This window comes from Ceratotherium simum, chromosome 26 (genome assembly GCF_057802395.1).
Source record: "Ceratotherium simum simum isolate JZ-2026a chromosome 26, ASM5780239v1, whole genome shotgun sequence".
NCBI classification, from domain to species: domain Eukaryota; kingdom Metazoa; phylum Chordata; class Mammalia; order Perissodactyla; family Rhinocerotidae; genus Ceratotherium; species Ceratotherium simum.
Window position 1 is genome coordinate 5,333,794 of NC_141925.1, and position 20,526 is coordinate 5,354,319.

Consider the following 20,526-nt stretch of genomic DNA (forward strand, 5'->3'; position numbering starts at 1 on the left):
CCTCTTTTTTGTGCATTTGTATCCATTACGTTCTAATCGTGGAAATAGATAATTTTTCCTATTTGTGGTTTTCTCTTTTCCCCTTAAATCAGTCCCTTTAACATTTCTTGTAACACTGGTTTCTTGGTGACAAACTCCTTTAATTTTTGCTTATCTGGGAAAATTTTGATCTCTCCTTCCATTTTGAACGATAACCTTGCTGGGTAGAGTATTCTTGGCTGTAAGTTTTTTCCTTTTAGCACTTAAATATATCATGCCATTCTCTTCTAGCCTGTAAGGTTTCTGCTGAGAAGTCAGCTGATAGCCTTATGGGGTTTCCTTTGTATGTAACTTGACATTCTCTTGCGGCTTTTAGGATTCTCTCTTTATCTTTAATTCTGGACATTTTGATTATGATGTGTCTTGGTGTGGGCCTCTTTGGGTTTATCTTGTTTGGGGCTCTCTGTGCCTCCTGTACCTGGATGTCTGTTTCCTTCCTTAGGTTAGGGAAGTTTTCATCTATTATTTCTTGAAATAGATTCTCTGCCCCCTTGTCTCGCTCTTCTCCTTCCGGGACACCTATAACACGGATGTTAGTGCGCTTGATGTTGTCCCAGAGGTCCCTTAGACTGTCCTCACTCTTTTTAATTCTTTTCTCTTTTACCTGTTCACCTTGGGTAATTTCTTCTAGTCTTTCTTCCAGCTCACAGATCCGTTCTTCTGTATCCTCTACTCTGCTTTTGAGTCCCTCTAATGAGTTTTTCATTTCCAGTATTGTATTCTTCATTTCTGATTGGTTCTTTTTTATATCTTCCATTTCTTTGTTGACATTCTCACTGAGTCCATCTGTTCTTCTCCCCAGATCAGTGAGCATCCTTAACACTCTTAGTTTGAACTCTCTGTCGGGTAGGTTGCTCATTTCTGTTTCACTTAGTTCCTTTTCTGGGGTTTTGTCCTGTTCCCTTACTTGGAATGTATTCTTTTGCCTCTTCATTTTGCCTCTTTCCTGTGCTTGTGTCTACGTATTAGGTAGGTCAGCTCGTCTCCTGCTCTTGGATAGGTGACCTTATGTAAGTGATGGCTTAGGAGGCTTCCAGTGTGCTTCCCTCAGTTCTCAATGTTCCAGGGTGACCCCTATGTGGGCTACGTGTATCCTTCTGCTGTGGCCTGTTTGCTCTCCCTGTAGGCGCCCAGGAGGCTGAGTTATGCTCCTGGCCAGCTGTTGTAATGCTCAGCTGCTTGTAGTTGTTGTGGGCCCTTCAGTCTCTTTATCAGCTGTGGGGAGCCCCAGCACAGTTGGCTGCAAGTTCTAATACCACATTTGTGTTGCAGTATTTCTTTTAAGTGAGTAGGCCCCCACCGTGGCAGGTTGTTAGGCTCAGGGCCTTACAATTGCTGTAAGCCTCTAGCCTATTATGTCTCTTGTCAGCTCTCTGAGGATTGCAGCTGGGTGGGGCTGGCCTCAGGCACAGGAGCACCCAATTGTTTCAGGTTTTGGAAGGTGGAGCAAACCTCCTATGTGGATCTTTGAGAAGTACAAGTCTTCTGTGGCTGAGAAGCCCTGCCGCCCACAGGTCCACACACACAGTCAACACAGTCCTGCCCCGTGTGAGCGCCCCGACCTCCCCAAGTGGACCCAGTCTCTCCACGGCGGGAGCCCCACACACTCTCCCACCGCCCCACACTCTCCACCCGCTCCTTGTGCACACCCTGCCCCGCTCAAGTCAGCTCAGTTGCCAGGCTGCAGAGAATCCAGTCACCAATCTATGCAGGCCCACACGTTGCCTGAGGGCTTGTTGTTGGGTGGGGCTAGTCTCTAGGGTGGGCTGCCTGCCCTGGCTGAGCTGGATTAAATCGGTGCTCTAGCGGGTGGAGCAGACCCTGGGCTAGCAGGCCTCAGGGAGAACTCCAATGGCGTCTGTGTCAGCACACTCACACCAGGCCACAACAATGGCTGCTGCCAATGTCCCAGTCCCTGGAGAGGTCTCACCACTCACCGAGACGCACTCAGGGCCTATTAGGTGAGTCTCTTGTCACCGAAGCACTGTGCACCTTTCTTTCTGGTGATTTTAGGATGCTTTCTGGAACGGGTGAGTTTGTGCACGGGCCCTTTAAGAGCCAGTTTTAGTTTCTTTGTGAACCGGGTTTTCTGGGGGTGCTACCCAAGGCTTTAGTAGCAGGCAAAGTCAGATATTATGCCGCTGGTCTCAATTGTGCTGGGTCCACAAAATGCCCACAGCGGGGGCGCTCCCCGGCTCAGGGCCCCGCGCCTCCAGGGAGGCTGCGTACCTGTGAGCTGCTCCCGGCGGCCGTGAAGCTGGCGGCTTGTGAAGGCGGCGTTTTTCCTCTCCGGAAGGGAGTCTCTGCCTCTTCTACCCCAGTTAGGATTGTCCGTTGTTGCAGGAGTTCCTCTTATCCAGTTTTCAGTTCTGTCTCAAGGGTAATTTTTCCACCAGTAGTTGTAAATTGGCTGTGTCCACGGGAGGAGGTGAGTTCAGAGTCTGCCTACGCCGCCATCTTGACTCCGCCCTCTGGGGTCCCCTGTTTTAGAACATAGTAATATTGGTAATAATCTAATAGATAACACTTAGTAAGGGCATTAAGTGGCTCTCTGCTAAGCACTGTATGTACCTCTTACACTGAATCCTCCCAACAGCCTGAGAGATTTGGAGCTCTTATGACTCATCTTCATTTTGTAAAGAAATGGAGGGTTCGAGATGCCGAGTAGTTTTCTCAAGATCTTCTAGCTGGTCAGGACCTAATTATGATCCCAGTCAAAGAAAGTGGGAATCCCCAGATGGTCTGGCTCCACCTGTGGGAGCCACATGGGGTGATGGGGAGGGTGAAGGGTGGCTTTCTGGATCCCTGACAGTGCTGTCCTGGCATTTCAGAGAGGAAGGAAGAAACTGGGTGTGAGGAGGCCCCAGGTAACCTCTGAATGGCACTGGACACATACGGGTGAGTCCTGCCTCCTTTCTCCTGGGAGCTGGGAAATAGTGTCAGTACGGAAATGACCATGCCCCCGGTCCATGCCGCCATCATCTCTCACCTGGAGACTTGACAGCCTCCCTCTTGCGTCCCCACCTTGTCCCTCAAATGTATTTTCTAACCTATTCTCAAAGCTTAGCCAGAAGGGTCTTTACAAAATGCAAACTGGATTATGCCACTTCCCTATTTAAAATGGCTTCCCATTGCACGGTCTAGCCCTTGGTGCTCTCTGGCCTCACCTCATTCTCTCTCCCCTCCCTTCCTCACCCCCTCCCTCTCTCTCCCACCCTCTCCTCCAGCTGCACCAACTTCCCTTCAGTTGCTTGGCTATGCGCCTCTTCCTTGCATACCCTCTTCCTCCTGCCTTTACACTCTCCCCACCTCGAAGATTCTCTTTCTCAGGCTTTGGAGCTCAGCTCTATCACTACCCTTTAAGGAGGCCCCACTTGACCAGGTCAAATCCCGTATCCCAAGCACTCAGAGGTCAGCAGCAGCCTGCAGTTCTCTGTATCTCTTACCACAATTGCAATTTTACCTCTTTTCTCCAACATTGGGCCCCGGGCAGCTTGAGATCGGAGACCACGCTTACCTAGTTTCACGTTGAGTATCACCAGTACCTGGCAGATAGTAAGCGATCAGTTAAAGCCAGTTAAGTGAATGAAGGAGCATATGCATTCCCCATCTCAATTAAGATTAGTGCATTCAGCTTACCAAGATTTACTCAAGAGTGTCAATGTAGCCATTGTGATTGCGTATTTGAATAAGATGTCCTTCCTGTCCTCAAATTGATGTCAGTCAAGGGGGGGTGGGGCAGAGGTGCAATTACAGTGATAAGGGCAATAAATGAGAACAGGTAAGAAGCAACACCTGGCTCTGCCTGGGAAGTCAGGGCGGTGTCTCAGGCAGGTGTCTCTAGTTCAGGCCCCCAGGAATGGTTCTTCTATGGGTGCCCAAGGACGGAGGGCATTCCAGGCAGAGCAAACAGTGGATGCAAAGACCTGAGGCATGGGAGAGCCTGGGAATGGGACCGTTGGGCAGGAATCACATATTCACCTAATTTCCGAATGCCAGAGAGCTGGGTAGTTTTAACCTATGGCCTCTCACCTGACATCATGTAGGTACCTAGAAAATTAGTTGAGATGTCTATACTGGGCATCTGGATGTGTAGAAATAATGTAGAAATTGCTGATTCCTTGGTGAAATTTGGCTAATGCCTGTTACCCTGGTTTAATTATTAAACCCTCTCTAAAATATGCTAGATTGGACAATAAATTATGTGGTTACCCTGTTGAAAGCCCAAAGCAAATATCACGGTTTTTTTTTAAATTGAGATGAAATACACATAATATAAAATTAACCATTTTAACGTGAACTATTGAGTGGTATTTAATTCACAGTGTTGTGTAACCACCACCTTTATCTGGTTCTAAAACATTTTCATCACCCCAAAGAGAAACTCTGTACCCACTAAAGAGTCACTCCCCAACCTCCCTCCCCCAGCCCCTGGCAACCACTAATCTACATTATGGCTTTACATATTTACCTATTCTGGATATTTCTTCTAAATGGAATCATATAATATTCGTCCTTTTATGTCTGGCTTCTTTCACTTAACATCATGTTTTCAAGTTTCATCCATGTTGTAGCATGTGTCAGCACTTCATTCTTTTTAATGGAAACATAATATTCCATTGTATGAATATTCCATATTTTGTTTGTCCATTCATTTGTTGATGGATATTTGAGCCGTTTCTACCCCTTGGCTGTTATGAAGAGTGCTGCTATGAACATTTGTGTGCAAGTATTTGTTTGAGTACATGTTCTCAATTCTTTCAGGTATTGCTGGGTCATATGGTAATTCCTTAACTTTTTGAGGAACCGATCACAGCTTTTTGAGTGTTTGCCATGCTGGTCTTGACCTGGCTGGTCCTCATCACCAGCTGGACAGGCAGCTCTGTGCTGGGCACTGGGAGGTTTCCTTTCCAGGGGCAACTGAAAGCTCTTGTCTGAGAAGGAGGCCAGTCTGGAGACAAGGCAGATGCTCAGGTAAGATCGTAGTCTGTGAGATGCAAGGCCTTCGCTGGATAATTAAATTGGTGTGGGATCAGGCATAAAATACCCTTCAGGAGAGCATTGGTGGAAAACTGCTCCTGCTAAGCATTACAAGTTTCAGAACAGGTTGAGAGGACAAAAAAAAAAAAAAAAAAAAAAAAAAAGAGATGCATGAAACCCATGAACTTAATGGAAAAGCATAAATATTTCCTGCCCACTGGGGTTGTATGTTCATATTTGTGATGGTGGCGTGTGAATATGTACAATGCAAGACAGGTACCTGAGGAATCTGCACTTCTTTCCCTTGTGTGATGTTAAGCAGGAGACCCCATGGATAACAGAAATCATCAGTTCTGATCCACATTCCATCTCACATGTGACACTGGGGATTGAAGTTAACCTCTCCAAATTCCTTGCAATGCCATAAATATAACTGAGCACCTGTTAGGATATAGGTATCATGCCAAGCATCTCAGAGAAAGAAAACTCCTAATAAGCAGTGGGGTTTGGGGAAGACCGAGAAGCAGGAGCTTTGGTCCTGTTCCAGTTCATAGTTGACTTTCTGGTGGCTTCTGATGTGGCAAGGATCTCTCCCTGTCTCATCCACCTTCTCTAGGAGAATATCTTTCTTTACCGACTCAAAAGTTCAGATCCGATGCCCTCCAAGGGCTTGCAATTTTTATATAAATCACTTATAGTGTGAGGTGGAACCTGATGAAAGGCAGAAGCAACATGTCCTTGTGGGGGAAGGGAGAAGGGGTTGGGGAGCATTCAGGTGGGAAAAGAATCTTATCGGACTTAGAAGGACCAACGAGGGCATCAAGGTAAAATTGTCTTTGAGATGCAACTGCTCATTAATATTGATGAGACTATTGATAATAACAACTATTTATTGAAGGATGATGAAGAGATGAAAAAGATGAGAAAAGGAAGGATAGAAAGAGGGGAAAAGGAAAGGAAGGAGGAGAAGCCACAGGTAGGAGGGACCCAGCTAAGGACAGACCTTGCCCACTTTCTGGTCTTGCTGGAGCAAGATGAACACACCGGAAGTTTCTGCCTGACTCAGGGCAGAACAGTCCCCAACTGCCAGGCCCTACAAGGGCTTCTGAGAGCCCACTCCCTTTCCTTGCTGCATAGGGGACCCAGGTGAGAGGTGGCCACTGTGCAGAATCCCCAGAGCCCTCTGGCAGAAAGCTACCACTGGCTTAGGCCATTGCCCCGCCCCCCTCCATCAATAACCGCCCCACCCCCATATAATTTATTTATCTATTCATTCTCCTTACCCAGATTTCCATAAACTCCTCCAACCCCAGAGTGTATTCAGATGGAAATAAATGAGTTTAATTACTTGAAGTAAATTTGGAATTCAGGGGCGATCGCGCTCCATTCTGCATGTGAGCCCAGCCACAGAGGGAAGTGTAAAACATTCAAGCCTTTGAAGGATTGCAACCACTGGGCTTGGCAAACACGGGCATGTTGCCTCCTTTCCTGGATGTGCTCCCGAGCAGGGGGGAAGAGACTGGCTCTTCATTCTTCCCAGCTCTGGCTGGGGAGCGGGGACAGAGACAGCCTCAGCCAGCTTTCTACCTGTGCCTCTTCCCAGAGGACTCCCTGGGAGACCTGGGACGGTTTGCCCATTAACCTCTTTAGCCACTTGCTGGAGCAGCTGATAATTTTCTCTCCACCCAATGATGCATGCCAGCGATCAGAAAAATCCGTAACCAGAGCGGGAAACTGCTGCCGATGTCGTGGTCATAGGGCAGTTTAGGTGAGACTTCCACAGAAGGGAAATTTACTATTTAAATAAGAAAAATAATAAACTCTAAATTAACACAAAGGGAGAAGAAGAAGGCTATGGTGGGGAGAGGGTCTTCATCCCTGAATCTCCCCTTCTAGGAGTCACTAAGCCAGCCCGAGAGCCTCAAGGGTGGCTCACAGGGGACTTTGGGGCGCTCAGAACAAGGCTGGGAGGGACCCCACTGAGGGAGAAGGGAGCCATGGGCTGCTGTTGAGTAGCAAGTTCCTTCTGTATCAGTCACAGCTCAAGCAAAGGCACGGGGTGGGGCTGGGGGCACATGGGACTGGAGCATCTACCCTGACGTCGCACCTGAACTGGCTGACTGTGAATTCAGACCCAGCTACTCTTCCTCCAGAGCCAGTTTTTAACCACCATGCCCTCCTTCATTCCCCTTAGGGACCCTCAGAGACGTCCCTGGCTTTGTCACCATCCCGGGAACATCCTGACTGTGTGAGTCTCTCTTCATGGTCTTTACCCCCAGCTGGTGACTTGAGATACTGTCTCCCTTCCCCAGGACTGTGGTGATTCTGTGCGTCACAGGATTTGGGGAGCCATGTCTGGCTGAAGATTCTCCTTTGCAGAGATTGGATGCTCAGTAAAGATGAGAGCTTTCTCTAGGCAAAACCACAGCATGGTGCCCTAAGTTGGTGCCAGGCACCTCCTCTCTTTCTCTGCATATGCTTGGCTTTCCAGGCAGAAGTTTGGGGCTTTCCTGCCATTTGATGCCCTTCAGCACAGACTCCCACTGGAGCTGGTCATCCACACCATCCTGCTATCTCTCTTCCCACATCAAAACATGCCTCTCCTAAGCACCAGTCCTCAGAGCCTTCACTTTGGAAGGCAAACTTCCATTGAGTTGAGTGTTCCCTCATAGTCCCTACCACCTGCACACAAATGTTCACAGCAGCATTATTCACAATAGCCAAAAGGTAGAAACAGCCCAAGTGTCCATCAACTGATGAGTGGGTAAACAAAATAGTGGTATATCCATGCAGTGGAATATTATTCAGCCATAAAAAGGAATGAAGCACTGATACAGGAAATAAGATGGGTGAACCTTGAAAACATTGTGCCAAGTAGAAAAAGCCAGACACAAAAGGTCACCTACTGTATGAATTCATTTATATGAAATGTCCAGAATAGATAAATCCAGAGACAGAAAGTAGACTAGTGGTTGCCTAAGGCTGGGGGGGAGGTGGAATGGGGAGTGACATTGAATGGGGTCCTGTGTTCTTATTCCAGTGTGGTTCAGCCCAATCAATACAGCCCACCTGCCTCCTTGGCTGGCCCCAATCCCCATGCTACGGACCGCCATTTTGGTTCCACAATTGTCTGACCAGCTCCTTCCCACCCCGGCTTTGGAAGCTTAGAAATCTTTTGTTTTTCCTCCTTTTCAATTACAAAAGCCTGTTTGAACAGCCTCTGTGACAGCCCATGTTCAAACAAGCTTTTGTAATTGAAAACAGAGCTTGCAATGCGGCTGCAGGGATGCTTCCCTCAAAAGGAGGAGATGCAGAGCATGCTGTGAGCTGGTCCCTGAGGCCACTTTCAAAGTGTTTAAAGCTTCCTTCCAATTAAAAAAAAAAAAAAAAACAGAGAGAAAGAAAGAAAATCCTGTTTAAACACACAGTCCAGACTGACTGGCTTGGGTGATTGAAAATGGAGATTTTGACCCAGGCATTGCTTTGGCCCCGGGGTTGGTGGTCTTCTTGGGAAGGGGGTGGCAGAGGGGCACTGCTTCCTGCTGTGCACTTTCACTCATCCTCCGAGTCCCTCTTGCCATTATTCTAAGGGGTCTCTGGGGTTGAATGCACAGGTCTCTCCAGCATGTTCAAGTTTACACCCATGTTTAAGTTCAATTAATCTTTCTTGCTCTCTGTTTTCAAGCATCGCAAATGTAGTGGCTAAAAGCAATGCTTCTGAAAGGAGAATCGGGTTCAAATTCTAGTTATGTGACCTTGGTCAATCATTTAACCTCTCTGGGACTCAGTTGCATCATCTGTAAAACAGCATCACATTAGCATTTGTCTCAGAAGATTGTTTTGAAGATTAAAGGGGGTTTATTTAATCTATTTAAATTACTCTTACCACATTGCAAGGCAAATGCTCAGTATGTGATAATGTTTAGTTATTCTTACTATTAATATTAATAACAGTATTAATAGTAATATGATGATTAAGTGAAAGACTTTATAGTGGTTAAGATTGTAGATTTTGATTTCAGATTGGTCTGACAACTTCCCCGAAGCTTTGTTTCTTATATCTTAAAATGGAAAGGATGGTGGATGCCACCCTGCCCACCCCCCAAGCACACACGCATAGCTAGTTACTTACTGTGTGCCACACACAGGGTAGGACTAACCAAGAGTAGGCAAAGGGGAGTAGGACTAGAAGACAGGTAGGTACACACAAAGTCTTCTGAGAATCAAGAAAAGGACAAAATTAACTCTTATTGAGGTTAGAGAAGGGTGGTAAGACATCAAGAACAGAGAATCATTAGAGCTGAGCATCACATGGATGAGCAGAGGAGAAAGATGGATGCCAGGTAATGGGAGGATCATGAGTGAAGACAAAAGCCCAGGAATGGCATGCATTTCAGTCTGGCTGGAGAATGGGCAGGAAAGGGGGTGCACTTGTGAGAGAGTAGAGTGAAAGAGTAGGATCAAGACAGGCTATGAGAGCATCAAGATTTGTCTTTTGATTGAAGGGACAGAAATTCAACACCAAATAGCTTAAAAGAAAGAAGAATGGATGAATGGATGGAAGGATGGATGGATGGATGGATGGATGGATGGATGGATGGATGGATAAAAGAGAAATAAATTAATTTGTCCAAGGTTAGTCTAACTTCAGGCTCAGTAGGATCAAAAGGCTCAAATGATGTAATTAGGACCCATTTCTCTCTGCTCTCAGGGCTGCTCTTCTGGACTATCTTCATTATTAGTCTCCACCTGGTTACCCTTTCAACTCCAGGTGTGTCATCCTTATTGCTCATATCTTCAGTGGAAAAAAGAAAAAAACTTCTTTCTAGTAGCTTCCACCAATCTACCTTGGGTGAGCTTGGGTCATTTAACCATCCAGATACCAAGATCTGAGATCAAGAGGAGAGGGCTCTTGAATTGACCAAATAAGCATGAGTGCTCATCCTTGGAGATGGAGATGGGGCTTTATCGGAACTACACAGGCTTCAACTGGGAGGACAGTTTGACAGGAAGGGAAATCAGGGGGCTGTGAGCAGAGAAGGAGAGTGGTTCCCAGAAACATCAATAGGTGACCACCACCACCTTGCGTGCCCAGCTCGATTCTAACTTTCTATGTAGGCTGTGGGGAGGGAGGGCATGGTGAATTTTTGAGCAGTTGAGTCTGAAAAAGAGATTAAAGATGTAAGATCAGTTTGAGGTCGTTCAGATGATCCAAATGAGAGCTTCCAGGACCAAAGGTGTCAGGCAGAGGTAAACCCAAGTTTTGTGGGGACTGAAACTTATACAATTTGGTGCCTCTCTTGGTAGTAGGCAGAATTCTAAAATGGCCCACCAAGATTTCCCACCCTTCTTATGCACATGCCCTACATATTTCTTGGGACTGTGAATATGATGGATTTTACTGCCATGGTTAGATTGTTATTATGGCACAGTTGACCTTAAGAGAGGATGAGCGTATGGCTGGATTTATGGTAGAGTCCATTAAAAGCAGAGAGTTTTCTCCAGTTGGTTGAAAAAGAGGAAGTAAAAGATTCAGTGAGAAGGATTTGATGTATTATCATGGGCTTGAAGATGGAGGGGGCCATGGACTGGAGGACTGAGAGCTACCCCTGGCTGACAGCCGGCAAGGACACGGAACCTCAGTCCTACAACCTCAAGGAGCTGCATTCTGCCAACAACAAGAATGAGCTTGGAAGCAGATCTTTTTCGAGCGACTCCAGATGAAAACTCAGCCAGGTCAACACTTTGATTTCAGTCTTGTGAGGCCCCAAGCAGAGAGCCGTGCCCCACCACACTAGACTTCTGCGCCATAGAACTGTGAGATAATAAATGGGTGTTGAGTTTGTGGTAATTTGTTAGGCAGCAATAGAAAACAAGTACACTTAAAATTAGGTACTGGGGCCCATTCAGGTGTGGGGTCCTGAGGTTTAAGCTTCATTAGCCTTGTGGAAGATCCACCTCTGAGGTCTGGGTTGCTTGGCCATGGTTACCTGCATTTCGTGTCTTTCTCAATTCTCTGTAAACATGATATGGGGAAGAATTCATGTATGCTTTCCCATGTGACCTCTGTAGCTAGCTGTCCACACTTTGGGCTCCAATCCCCAATGCCCCCCACGCCCCATCTCCATGATGCTGAGACGCTACTAAGCCATTTGGTCCATTTCCCTTCCTGGCAAAGCAAAAAAAAGTAAAGCTCTCAAAATTATTAGGTAATGATATCACTTTAAAAAGCGACACAATATTTTAACAGCATGACGCCACTTAGCTGTGGTTTAATAAAATGTAGCAGGCGCGGAGCAGGGAAGCTGTGGCAGCCTTTGGTGGGGGCAGACAAACAGCTCTCGAAACTCACATCAGGAAAATTACTTTTTCTTCAAATGGAAACTTTTCAATTGCTTTCAAATAGCTGGAGCTGATGGAAATAATTTCCTTAGCACGTTTGCATATGCTGCCTGTGTCTTCTCCGCACGGTGCCGGGAGCTTCATTAATAAAGATTGTTGCAAGGTTCTGATGTTGCCAGGCTCTTGTTATTTAGAAAAGGCACCAAACCAAGTCAAGGGGAGTCAATTGATTACTAAATGCAATTCCTGTTCGGTGTCCCCGAGGCAAATGGGGGGCTGTGGGGGAGACTGTGTGTGTGCGCACGCACTGGCACATGTGTGCACATGAGCAACTGAACAAGGGCAGCTCTGAAATTCTGCCTGATCCTCAGCCTGTTTCCAGGGATCTCTAGGATAATAAGGCTGTCGGGCTCAGGTCCCTGCATTTTACTGATGGGCCAGCTGAAGCTCAGGGAGGAAGTGACGAGTTAGGTACAAGCACACAGCAAACAGAGATTGCCTGACCACTTAGGAGGCCAAGCTATTGTTTTAGGTGCAGACTTTATTGTGTTTTTATGACAAGCATAGGGAGTTTGGCCTTGATCATTCTCCTTCTGGGCCTCCCTGCCCTGAAGTGCCGTGTGGAGGCTTGGGGTAGAGGATGAATGAGCTCAGTGTTTGCAGTAATAAGGCCTGGGAGCACTGATGGCCACAGAGTGGTTTTATGTGGACATGGGGCAGCATGGAACACAGGAAGTCACAGTGAGGAGCGTGCTCCTGTTCCATTTTCCATCCATCTCTCTGGTCCTGTCAGCGAGAAAGGCTCAGATTGATGCAAGCGTGGCTTTAAAACCCCTCCAGAGCCCACCAGCTTCCCTTTATTACAAAGAGGCACAGAGCCGTGGAAGGAGAACTGGACCGGGCTCATATTTATTGTGCCCGTTGTGTTTATTTTTACGATTACCTATTATTTATGGCAAGTGATATTGATTTTGCGCTTACATCAACCTTCTTCGTAAAATGCATTTCTTTACGTTTTAAAAAGGAAGTTCCTTTAAAGAAATACACATGCATGGCAAGAATCACAAGACTTCAGAGTGATGTCAAGAAATATTGACCTAGTGCATTTCTCTCCTCCAGATCAGGGGACTGAGGCCTGCAGTAAGGACGTGACCCAACCCAGTGTGTTAAAATCTAGTATATTCATAGAAAATGTGAGGCATAGCAAGGCCAACTGATCAGAAGACGATTGTCATTAAAAGATGGTTTGCTACAGTTCCCAAGAAGAGGGTGCAGCCCAGACTCAAGGTGGGCAGGGTGGGGTTGGCTCCACCTTTTGAAAGGAGGAATGTCAAGGAATTTGTGGATATATTTTATTTTATTTTTTAAAAAATTTTTGTGAGGAAGATTAGCCCTGAGCTAACATCCGATGCCAATCCTCCTCTTTTTTGCTGAGGAAAACTGGCCCTAGGCTAACATCCATGCCCATCTTCCTCTGCTTTATATGGGACGCCACCACAGCATGGCTTGACAAGCAGTGCGTAGGTCCGTGCCTGGGATCCGAACCTGTGAACCCTGGGCCGCTGAAGTGGAGTGTGGGAGCTTAACCACTATGCCACCAGGCTGACCCCTGTGGATGACTGATAGATTAGCCCCCACACTGACTGATAGAGCCTCACACAGATAATTGGAATGTTTAAGTAGACTTCTTCATGGAGCCACAGCCACATCCCACGCACTCGGACATGGGGGTCTCGGGTGTATTGAGGCTCAGTTCCAGGTTGGGTGTGTAATGGGCTGAGACAGGGTGGGCTTCACAGTCAGGCAGACTTGGGTTGGAATCCTGACTTGAGAGCCTATTTGCTGTGTGACCGTGGTCAGGTTACTTACCCTCTCTGAGCTTCAATTTCCTTGTTTGTAAAATGGGGCAGATGCCCTTTCCTCAGGGGATTATTGAATCAAAGGGGCCAGAACACAGTGAGTGCAAGGTAAATTTCAATTCGGTTGTTTTTCCCTCTTCTGCCCTGCACGTCCACCCCATTTTCCACACTGGGTAAAGTCTGCTGGTGTCATGGGGAAGAGGAGGAAGCATTATGAAATATTGGACTTGTGAAGATACTAGAATACCCATTGAGAAACCATCTCCAGTTGTTACCTTAGGCGAGTCTCTTCCCCCTTCTGGAATGCAGTGGAATTCAGGGTTTGGCCCCATTTAGCTGAATATGGAGGACCTAGATTTCCAGGCATGCCCTAGGAACTTGACGTACACCTTCCCAGTTGAGCCTCATAACAGCCCTCTGAGGCAGGGAGGGGGAAATCCAGACATGGATTGGAGGGACCCTCCCAACAACCCCTGGGAAGCCATGGAAAGATGCCAGCCTGAGCCCAGACCAGGGGGGAGATTAAGACGCGAGCTGTGAGGTTCGTGGAGTTTTAATGACAGCTTGCTTTGGGAAATTATAATTCTTTGAAAATTCCAATCAGGGCTCTCAGAAGAGCACCAAAGACTCCTTCAGGAAGCAATTAAAGGGCCTGCCCCATAGTGGCATTTCCGCAGAGCAGTTTCTAGGCCAGGAATCAGAGAGAAAATGAACTCGTTCAGGTGGACGGAAAAAGAAATGAACTCTTTGCTGAGGCCACAGTTGGGTGGGCTGGCACGCACAGGACTTTGGCAGGAGGCTAAAATGTGTAACGTTTTGGCTTTGGATCGGGGTGGGGGTGGGGTCCTGTCCCTGCCTTTACACATGGGGCAGTATGTTGAAGGAGCTAAAGGTCTGGATTTGGAGTCAGACTGCCTGGGTTTGAATCTCAATTCTGCCACTCAACTGAGTGACCTGCCGAGTCTATTTCCTCATCTTTATAATAGGAGGAATAACACACTTATCTCTCGGTGGGTTGTTATGAGAATTAAGACGTGATGCATGCAAAGCCTTGAGCATGTGGCCTGGCATATGGCCATCCTCAATAAAATAGCATTAACAAACAAAAAGTATTTGAGTAAGACTTTCTTGGTGGTGTGGGGAAAGTCAGTACAGTAGTGTAGCTTAAGAAAGTTGAAGGGCCTTGGGTTAAGAAATTCATATTTACCAAGGGTCCCATGAGAGCAGAAATTATGCTTATTTTACACGGAATTGTTGCCAGTAAAATGCCTATCACATAATATATGCTCAGTTAAAAATGGCAGAAGCAGGACCTCCCGGGGCATCCTACTTAGTCATTTTAATTGAACGGGGCAGGAATTATTTCACCATTTTTTTCTCACAGAGGTGGAAACTATAGCTCAGAAAGACTAAAAGCCCTCCCCAGGAGATCATTGCTTCTCTCTGGTCTCCAGTATGTCTCACTTCACGCAAAACAAGTGTGAGTAGGAGCTTTAGTATGAAAGCTCCAGAGAATCCTCTTTTCAGGCCTGGGTCTGCTCCAGAAAAATAAGGAAAGGTACTGGTATGAATCTTCTACTCAATGCTAGAGAACAAGAAGCACCATTATTTTGGTATTTTTCTGAATTGAATCGGACCCTGAAACTTCAACTTCCTGGGTGGAGGAAAATCAGAAATTAGTCATTAGTAGGTTCCCTCCTCCAGCCCACTGGCTTGTTTGAGAATCCTAGACCAACTGAGGACCCAGGAACCCAGGGAGGGCTGGGGAGAGCACAGGGAGCTGATCCCTTATCCATTGTGGCTACCATCTTTACTGTTGCTTCTGGGATAAGCAACGTTCCATCTAGTGCTGATCCTCCAGCATCGGTGGGGCTCGATTGCTCCAGAGGGACTGCCAGGCTCCCCCCAAGGAGGACTTGGCCTGACCACAAGTTCAACCTAGGGGTGCCTGACCACTGTTCTCCAGCCTCTGTTCTCATCCCCTCATCAGAGATTCTACTGCCCCTGGGGGGCTGTCCCTGGACCTCAGTGTCCAGGCACATGTCTCCAGCATACTGGATCAACCGCTCCATCAGCATAAGCCCTTGTTTCCAGGTGTAGCCGATGGGCCATCTGCATTAGCATCATCCAGGGTAATTATTAAAAGTGTAGTTTTCCCAACCCCACTGCAGACTTACTAAACAAAAATTTCTGTGGGTGTGGCTCAGGAATCCACAATGGATTCTGTGGCGGATTCTTCCGCACTTTAGAGTTTGAGAATCGTGGGTGTAAACTCTCAATACCACGGCCGATAAACTCTCCTAGGCCACGTCCCCAGAACTCGGAACCTGGCGCCTGCTTGCATGGTGAGAGGGTGGGAAATAGTTCCATGTTAAAAGAAAGTCAGACACACAGAATTTCTCGGTCTGGCCACAGGATTAACTGAGATTCAGGATAAGAGGGAAGAAGAGGCTGAGACAGAGCACTGGGAGACCCCAAGTCTCCTGGCTCTTCTGTCACTCACCCTCTGGGTCGCCTTGGTCAAGGCTTTTAACTTCTCTGCATCTTGGTTTGTTTACCCATGAAATGGACCTAATGAGGCATCCCCAGAAATCTGGGGAGAATTCCAAGGAGGTTGATCTGGTGAGGCCGAATTTGGCAGCAACACTGTGCCAAATTGCAGATTGAGCCTGAACAGGGCCCAGTAGATCACCAGATTTCACATTTATCCACCCACCCACTCACCAACCCATCCACCCATCCACCCACCCACCCATCCATCTACCCACCCATCCGTCTACCCACCCTTCCTTCCTTCCTTCCCTCCCTCTGTCCATCCACCTACCCACTCATCCATGCATCTGCCAACATGTATTGTGTCCAGTACCTGCCAGACATATGGACACAGTAGTGAACAAGACTTAGTGCTTATCCTGATGTACAAGAGCTATTGATCAAATGACCCTAGCAATGCGAGAACAGTTATGAGATGGGGTTCTGAAGGAAAGAACCAGGTGCGATAGGAGTGTATAACCAAGCAGCTCGCGTGGGCTGCATTCCTTGCACTGTGTAAGTTCAGTTTTTCTTGCTCGTGATAGGAATAAACGAGTGGCCATCAGCTGTTGGGGATTCTGAATAAACCTGGGGGCCTCAGGACTCTGGGCAGAGGGCTGGCAGTGATGCATAAACATAGCACACAGTTGTATGAGCCACTTCTTGGTCTGTGCTCCTATCGTTCAGCCCGGTCCTGTTGGCGTGGCTGCAGGAGAGCCAGCTCTAGTCCCGGCCGTGGGGTGGGGACAGACTCTGAGGACAGAGCAGCTGTTCCCAGGCAGGAGCACGTTCATGTCCTTTAGCTGCATTTCTCACTGGAGAAAGCGGGGCTTTGGATTCAGTTAGATCCGGATTGAAATCTCGATTCGATCCCTCGGGAGCTATGTGACCCGAGCCTCAGTTTTGATATATGTCAAGTCAGATGGAGGCGAGGAAGAAATGTACCCTTCCTCCCCCAACGCTGTCACCTCCAGAAAGCCCTTGAGACAATGCTGTCCTGCCCTCCTTCCCTCTCTCCGTGGGATTCTTTTGGAGGGAGACTTGAGCCTACCATGGGTTTAAGTGCTGTGGAACGGGCTGTGTGTGTTCCCTGGCAGGGCATCCATCCTGGCTGAGATGTTCCTGGTGGGCTATTGACCGAGTTGTTCCAGAATCTCTTGCAGGCTGACCAGATGCCATGAGGTGAAGGACTCGGATAAAAAGGCCCCTTCTGGGGTCCTGGCTTCGCTCTTGGCTGGCAGAGATGAGGACCCAAACATGGCCGGATGTTGTGTCTAGGGTCATCATCACTGGGGATGAGGGGTGAATTATGAGGATGGTAACTGGACGTGGGACAGCCGTTGTGCTTTGAGGAATGAGATTCTGCTGCTTTTGGATCATGGGCTGTGAGTCTCAAGGTCAGCGCTTTGCCCGGAGCTGACCATGGTGGCATGTGCCAGGCTTTAGGTTGAGAGCTTTATTTGACTGACCTGTTCTAATCCTCACTACCCTCTGAAATGCGTATGGTTATGATGCCCTCTGTGTAGAGGAGAAACGGAGGCTCAGAGAGATGAGAGAACCTCTGGGGTCACAGAGTCAGGGGCAGATCCAGGATCAGAACACAGAAAAATCCTCTGCTAGCCACCACCACCTATTACATCCCCAGATCTTGATGGGTTTAAGGGGCTACCCAAACGAGGCTCTAGAGTTCACACCCTGGCTCTAACATGTCTGGGAATCCCGTTCTAGTTTCTCAGTCAATATTCCCGAGCCCCTATGATGGTGCATCTGACATTGAACCACTCTGTGCCATGGGTGAGAGAGGGATGGAGATGCCATAACCCTGTAGAGTCCAGAAGAATAGACTGTTCACACTGGAGTCCCACTGGGGTTGGACAGGAAGGGAGCTGTTTGGTTTGCCCGTAGGGTGAGGGGGAGACGGTGTTCTAATTAGTCAACTTACTTATCCTCTACTCCTCTCCTTCTCTTCCTTAGACTTTGAAAATGACTCAGCCCTCACCTCCTGGCGTGGTGCGATGCAATGAAAAACGCACAGAAAACTCGACTGGGAGGGCCAGGCTTTGCCACATCATAGCCAGTGCTCCTGGCAAATGCCTGAATGTCTCTAAATCTCAGTTTCCTCATCTGTAAAAAGGAGATAATAATAGCACCGCCCTCCTAGGATTGTATGAGGCCCAAATAGAATAATGGATGTGAGCATATATTCATTGATTTACTCCTTCATTCAAATTTTTTATTCACTCTTGGATATTTATTGAACACCGACCAAGTGCCAAATGTACGAGTGGACCTTGGGACAGAGCCATGAGAGCTCAGCCAAGGTCTCTGCTCTCATGGATCTTATGTCCTGATGTGGGAGGCAGACCGTGAATGCAGTTTTAAAAAATCATGAATTACCAGGCATGGTAAGTGGATACATTAAGGAGTGTGCGGTGACAGCACCTGGCACAGGTGATTGGAGAGCCTCTCTGCGGAGGCAACACCTGAGCTGACGAAGATGTGGGGGGAGTGCATTCCAGCTGGGAGAAACAGCAATCTCAAAGGGCTGAGGGCAGGAACTTGTGCGGGGTGTTCTTGAAGCAGAAGGGAGGTCAGTAAGGCCAGAGCACGGTGGGCAACAAGGGTGGTGCACGCTGAGGCCAGACACCCCTCAGACGGACACTCCTTCTTACAAACACGTGCTGGACCTTGTGGCTTCAGAGATTTTTATTGTTGCTCTCACCATCTTTCTTCCTGACAAATTTCCTGCGGTCCTGGGGCAGTGGGAATTGGGATTTCTGCACTCATTTTACTTATCAGTTTCCAAGGGGGCGTCTCCACCTGGCAGTGCAGGGACGCACCTGCTTATTGCATTCTTCATGAAGGAAATGGAAACCTAAGTTGCTTTTTAAATTTGCTAAAAGTACCTGTTGTAATTACCATGCCACCCGTAACAGGAGTTTATGTAATTATTAGTTTGAATGGCTCTGCTCATTATGGTACGGATTTTTAATTTGCAAATGCGTACCAGTTCTTGATTGGATTCCCTTTTGACCGTGAAGTTGAGGACATATGTTCATACATTTTCATGGCTGAAGCTCTTTGGCAAGACTGGCTGCTGCTCAGAAGGGGCAGGTATATATGGGTAATGGGTGGGGGCTGGTGGGCTTGGTGACGCTCATGTTTCCAAGGAAGGATGGGTCAATGGGAAGAGAGCAGAGGCATCACTCTCCTTGATGTGCTGTTAGGAAGTGGCCTCTGGTTGCTGTATAGGGGAGGAAGGAGTCATCTCACATAATAAACTGAGCCTACAAAGCTGGGCTGGCTGAGTTCTAGCTCTGAGGAAGGCTTTGGTGCCACTGATGTGTCCCACGGCTGGTCCTGCACTGGACACTGACTTCAAGGAAAGAAGGAGCCCAAGGCTTTTGTGGGAGACATGTGTCCCCAAGCTCCTGGCTACCTTCTCCATCAGGGCTCTGGTCCAGGAGCATGAACACTTATTACTAAGTTCTCACAGGGACTGAGTTGAATAATACCACACCCCCAAATTTATATCCATCCAGAACCGCAGGGTGTGACTTTATTTGTAAATAGGGTCTTTGAGGATGTAATTAGTTAGGCTGAGATGAGGTCATGCTGAATTAAGGTGGGCCCTAATCCAATGACTGGTGTCTTTATAAAAGAGGAAAATATGGACACACAGAGACACACAGGGAAGACGGCGATGTGACAGCAGAGGCAGAGACGGGAGTGATGTGTCTACAAGCCAAGGAACGCCAAGGACTGCCGGCAGCCACCAGAAGCTGGGAGAGAGGCAGGGGACAGATTGTCTCTCGGAGCCTCCAGAAGGAACCAACCCTGCTGACACCTTGATTGTGGACTTCTAGGCTCCAGAATGGTGAAGGAATAAATTTCTGTTGTTTTAAGCTGCCCACTTTGTGATAGTCTGTTATGGAAGTCCTAGGAGACTAACACACATGAGGAGGTCAGATCATCAGGGAGGGACAGTGCTGTTTTATGCACTCACACCCAACACCTAGTGGATACATTACACTTAACAGGTTTCAATGGTTACTTATTATTTATTTGTTTGACATTTTCTCTTAGTCTCAATCTCTTTCTGTCTGTGTGTTTGTGTTTAGGTGTATCATATATACACGTTATTTTTTTGTGGATAAACTATTTGAAAGTAATTACAGACATCATGAATGATCCATCACCCCTAAATACTTGCATTTGCTCTTCTAAGAACAAGGGCATTCTCCCACATAACCAGGATATTGTTATCAAACCTAAGAAATGTGACATTGATACAATGATATTATCTGTTATATAGCCTATATTATCCAAATTCTTCTAGTTGCCCCAGAAATGTCCTTTATGGCTATGTTTGGTTTTTAATACAGGATCCAATCCAAGATCATACATCGCATTTGGTTGCCATGTTTCTTCAGTCTCCTTTGATCTAGAAGAGTTCACCCATTTTTTTGTTGTTGGTCTTTTATAACACTGACATTTTAGAAGAGTCAAGGCTGGCTACTTTGGAGAACAATGGTTCTCAAAGTGTGATTCCTCAGCCAGCAGCCTCAGCAGGTGTATTAGAGTTCTCCAGAGAAACAGAACCAAGAGGATGCATATAAAGAGAGAGAGAAAGAAAGATTTATTTTAAGGAATTGGCTCACGCCATTATAGAGGCGAGCAAGTTCAAAATCTGCAGAGTGAGCCAGGAGACCAGAGACCCAGGGAAGAGTTGATGTTGTGGCTCTTGTCCAAAGGTCCGCTAGCAGAATTTCTT

The 20,526-nt window shown here is 47.2% G+C and overlaps 1 long non-coding RNA gene across 1 annotated transcript; it reads left to right on the forward strand.

Moving 5' to 3' along the window:
* Positions 1-1,849: 1,849 nt before the first annotated feature.
* On the forward strand, positions 1,850-19,881 carry LOC147913556 (uncharacterized). The gene is made up of 3 exons (XR_015556493.1): positions 1,850-2,000; positions 2,871-2,937; positions 17,727-19,881. It is a non-coding gene; the product is annotated as an uncharacterized LOC147913556 (long non-coding RNA).
* Positions 19,882-20,526: the final 645 nt, after the last annotated feature.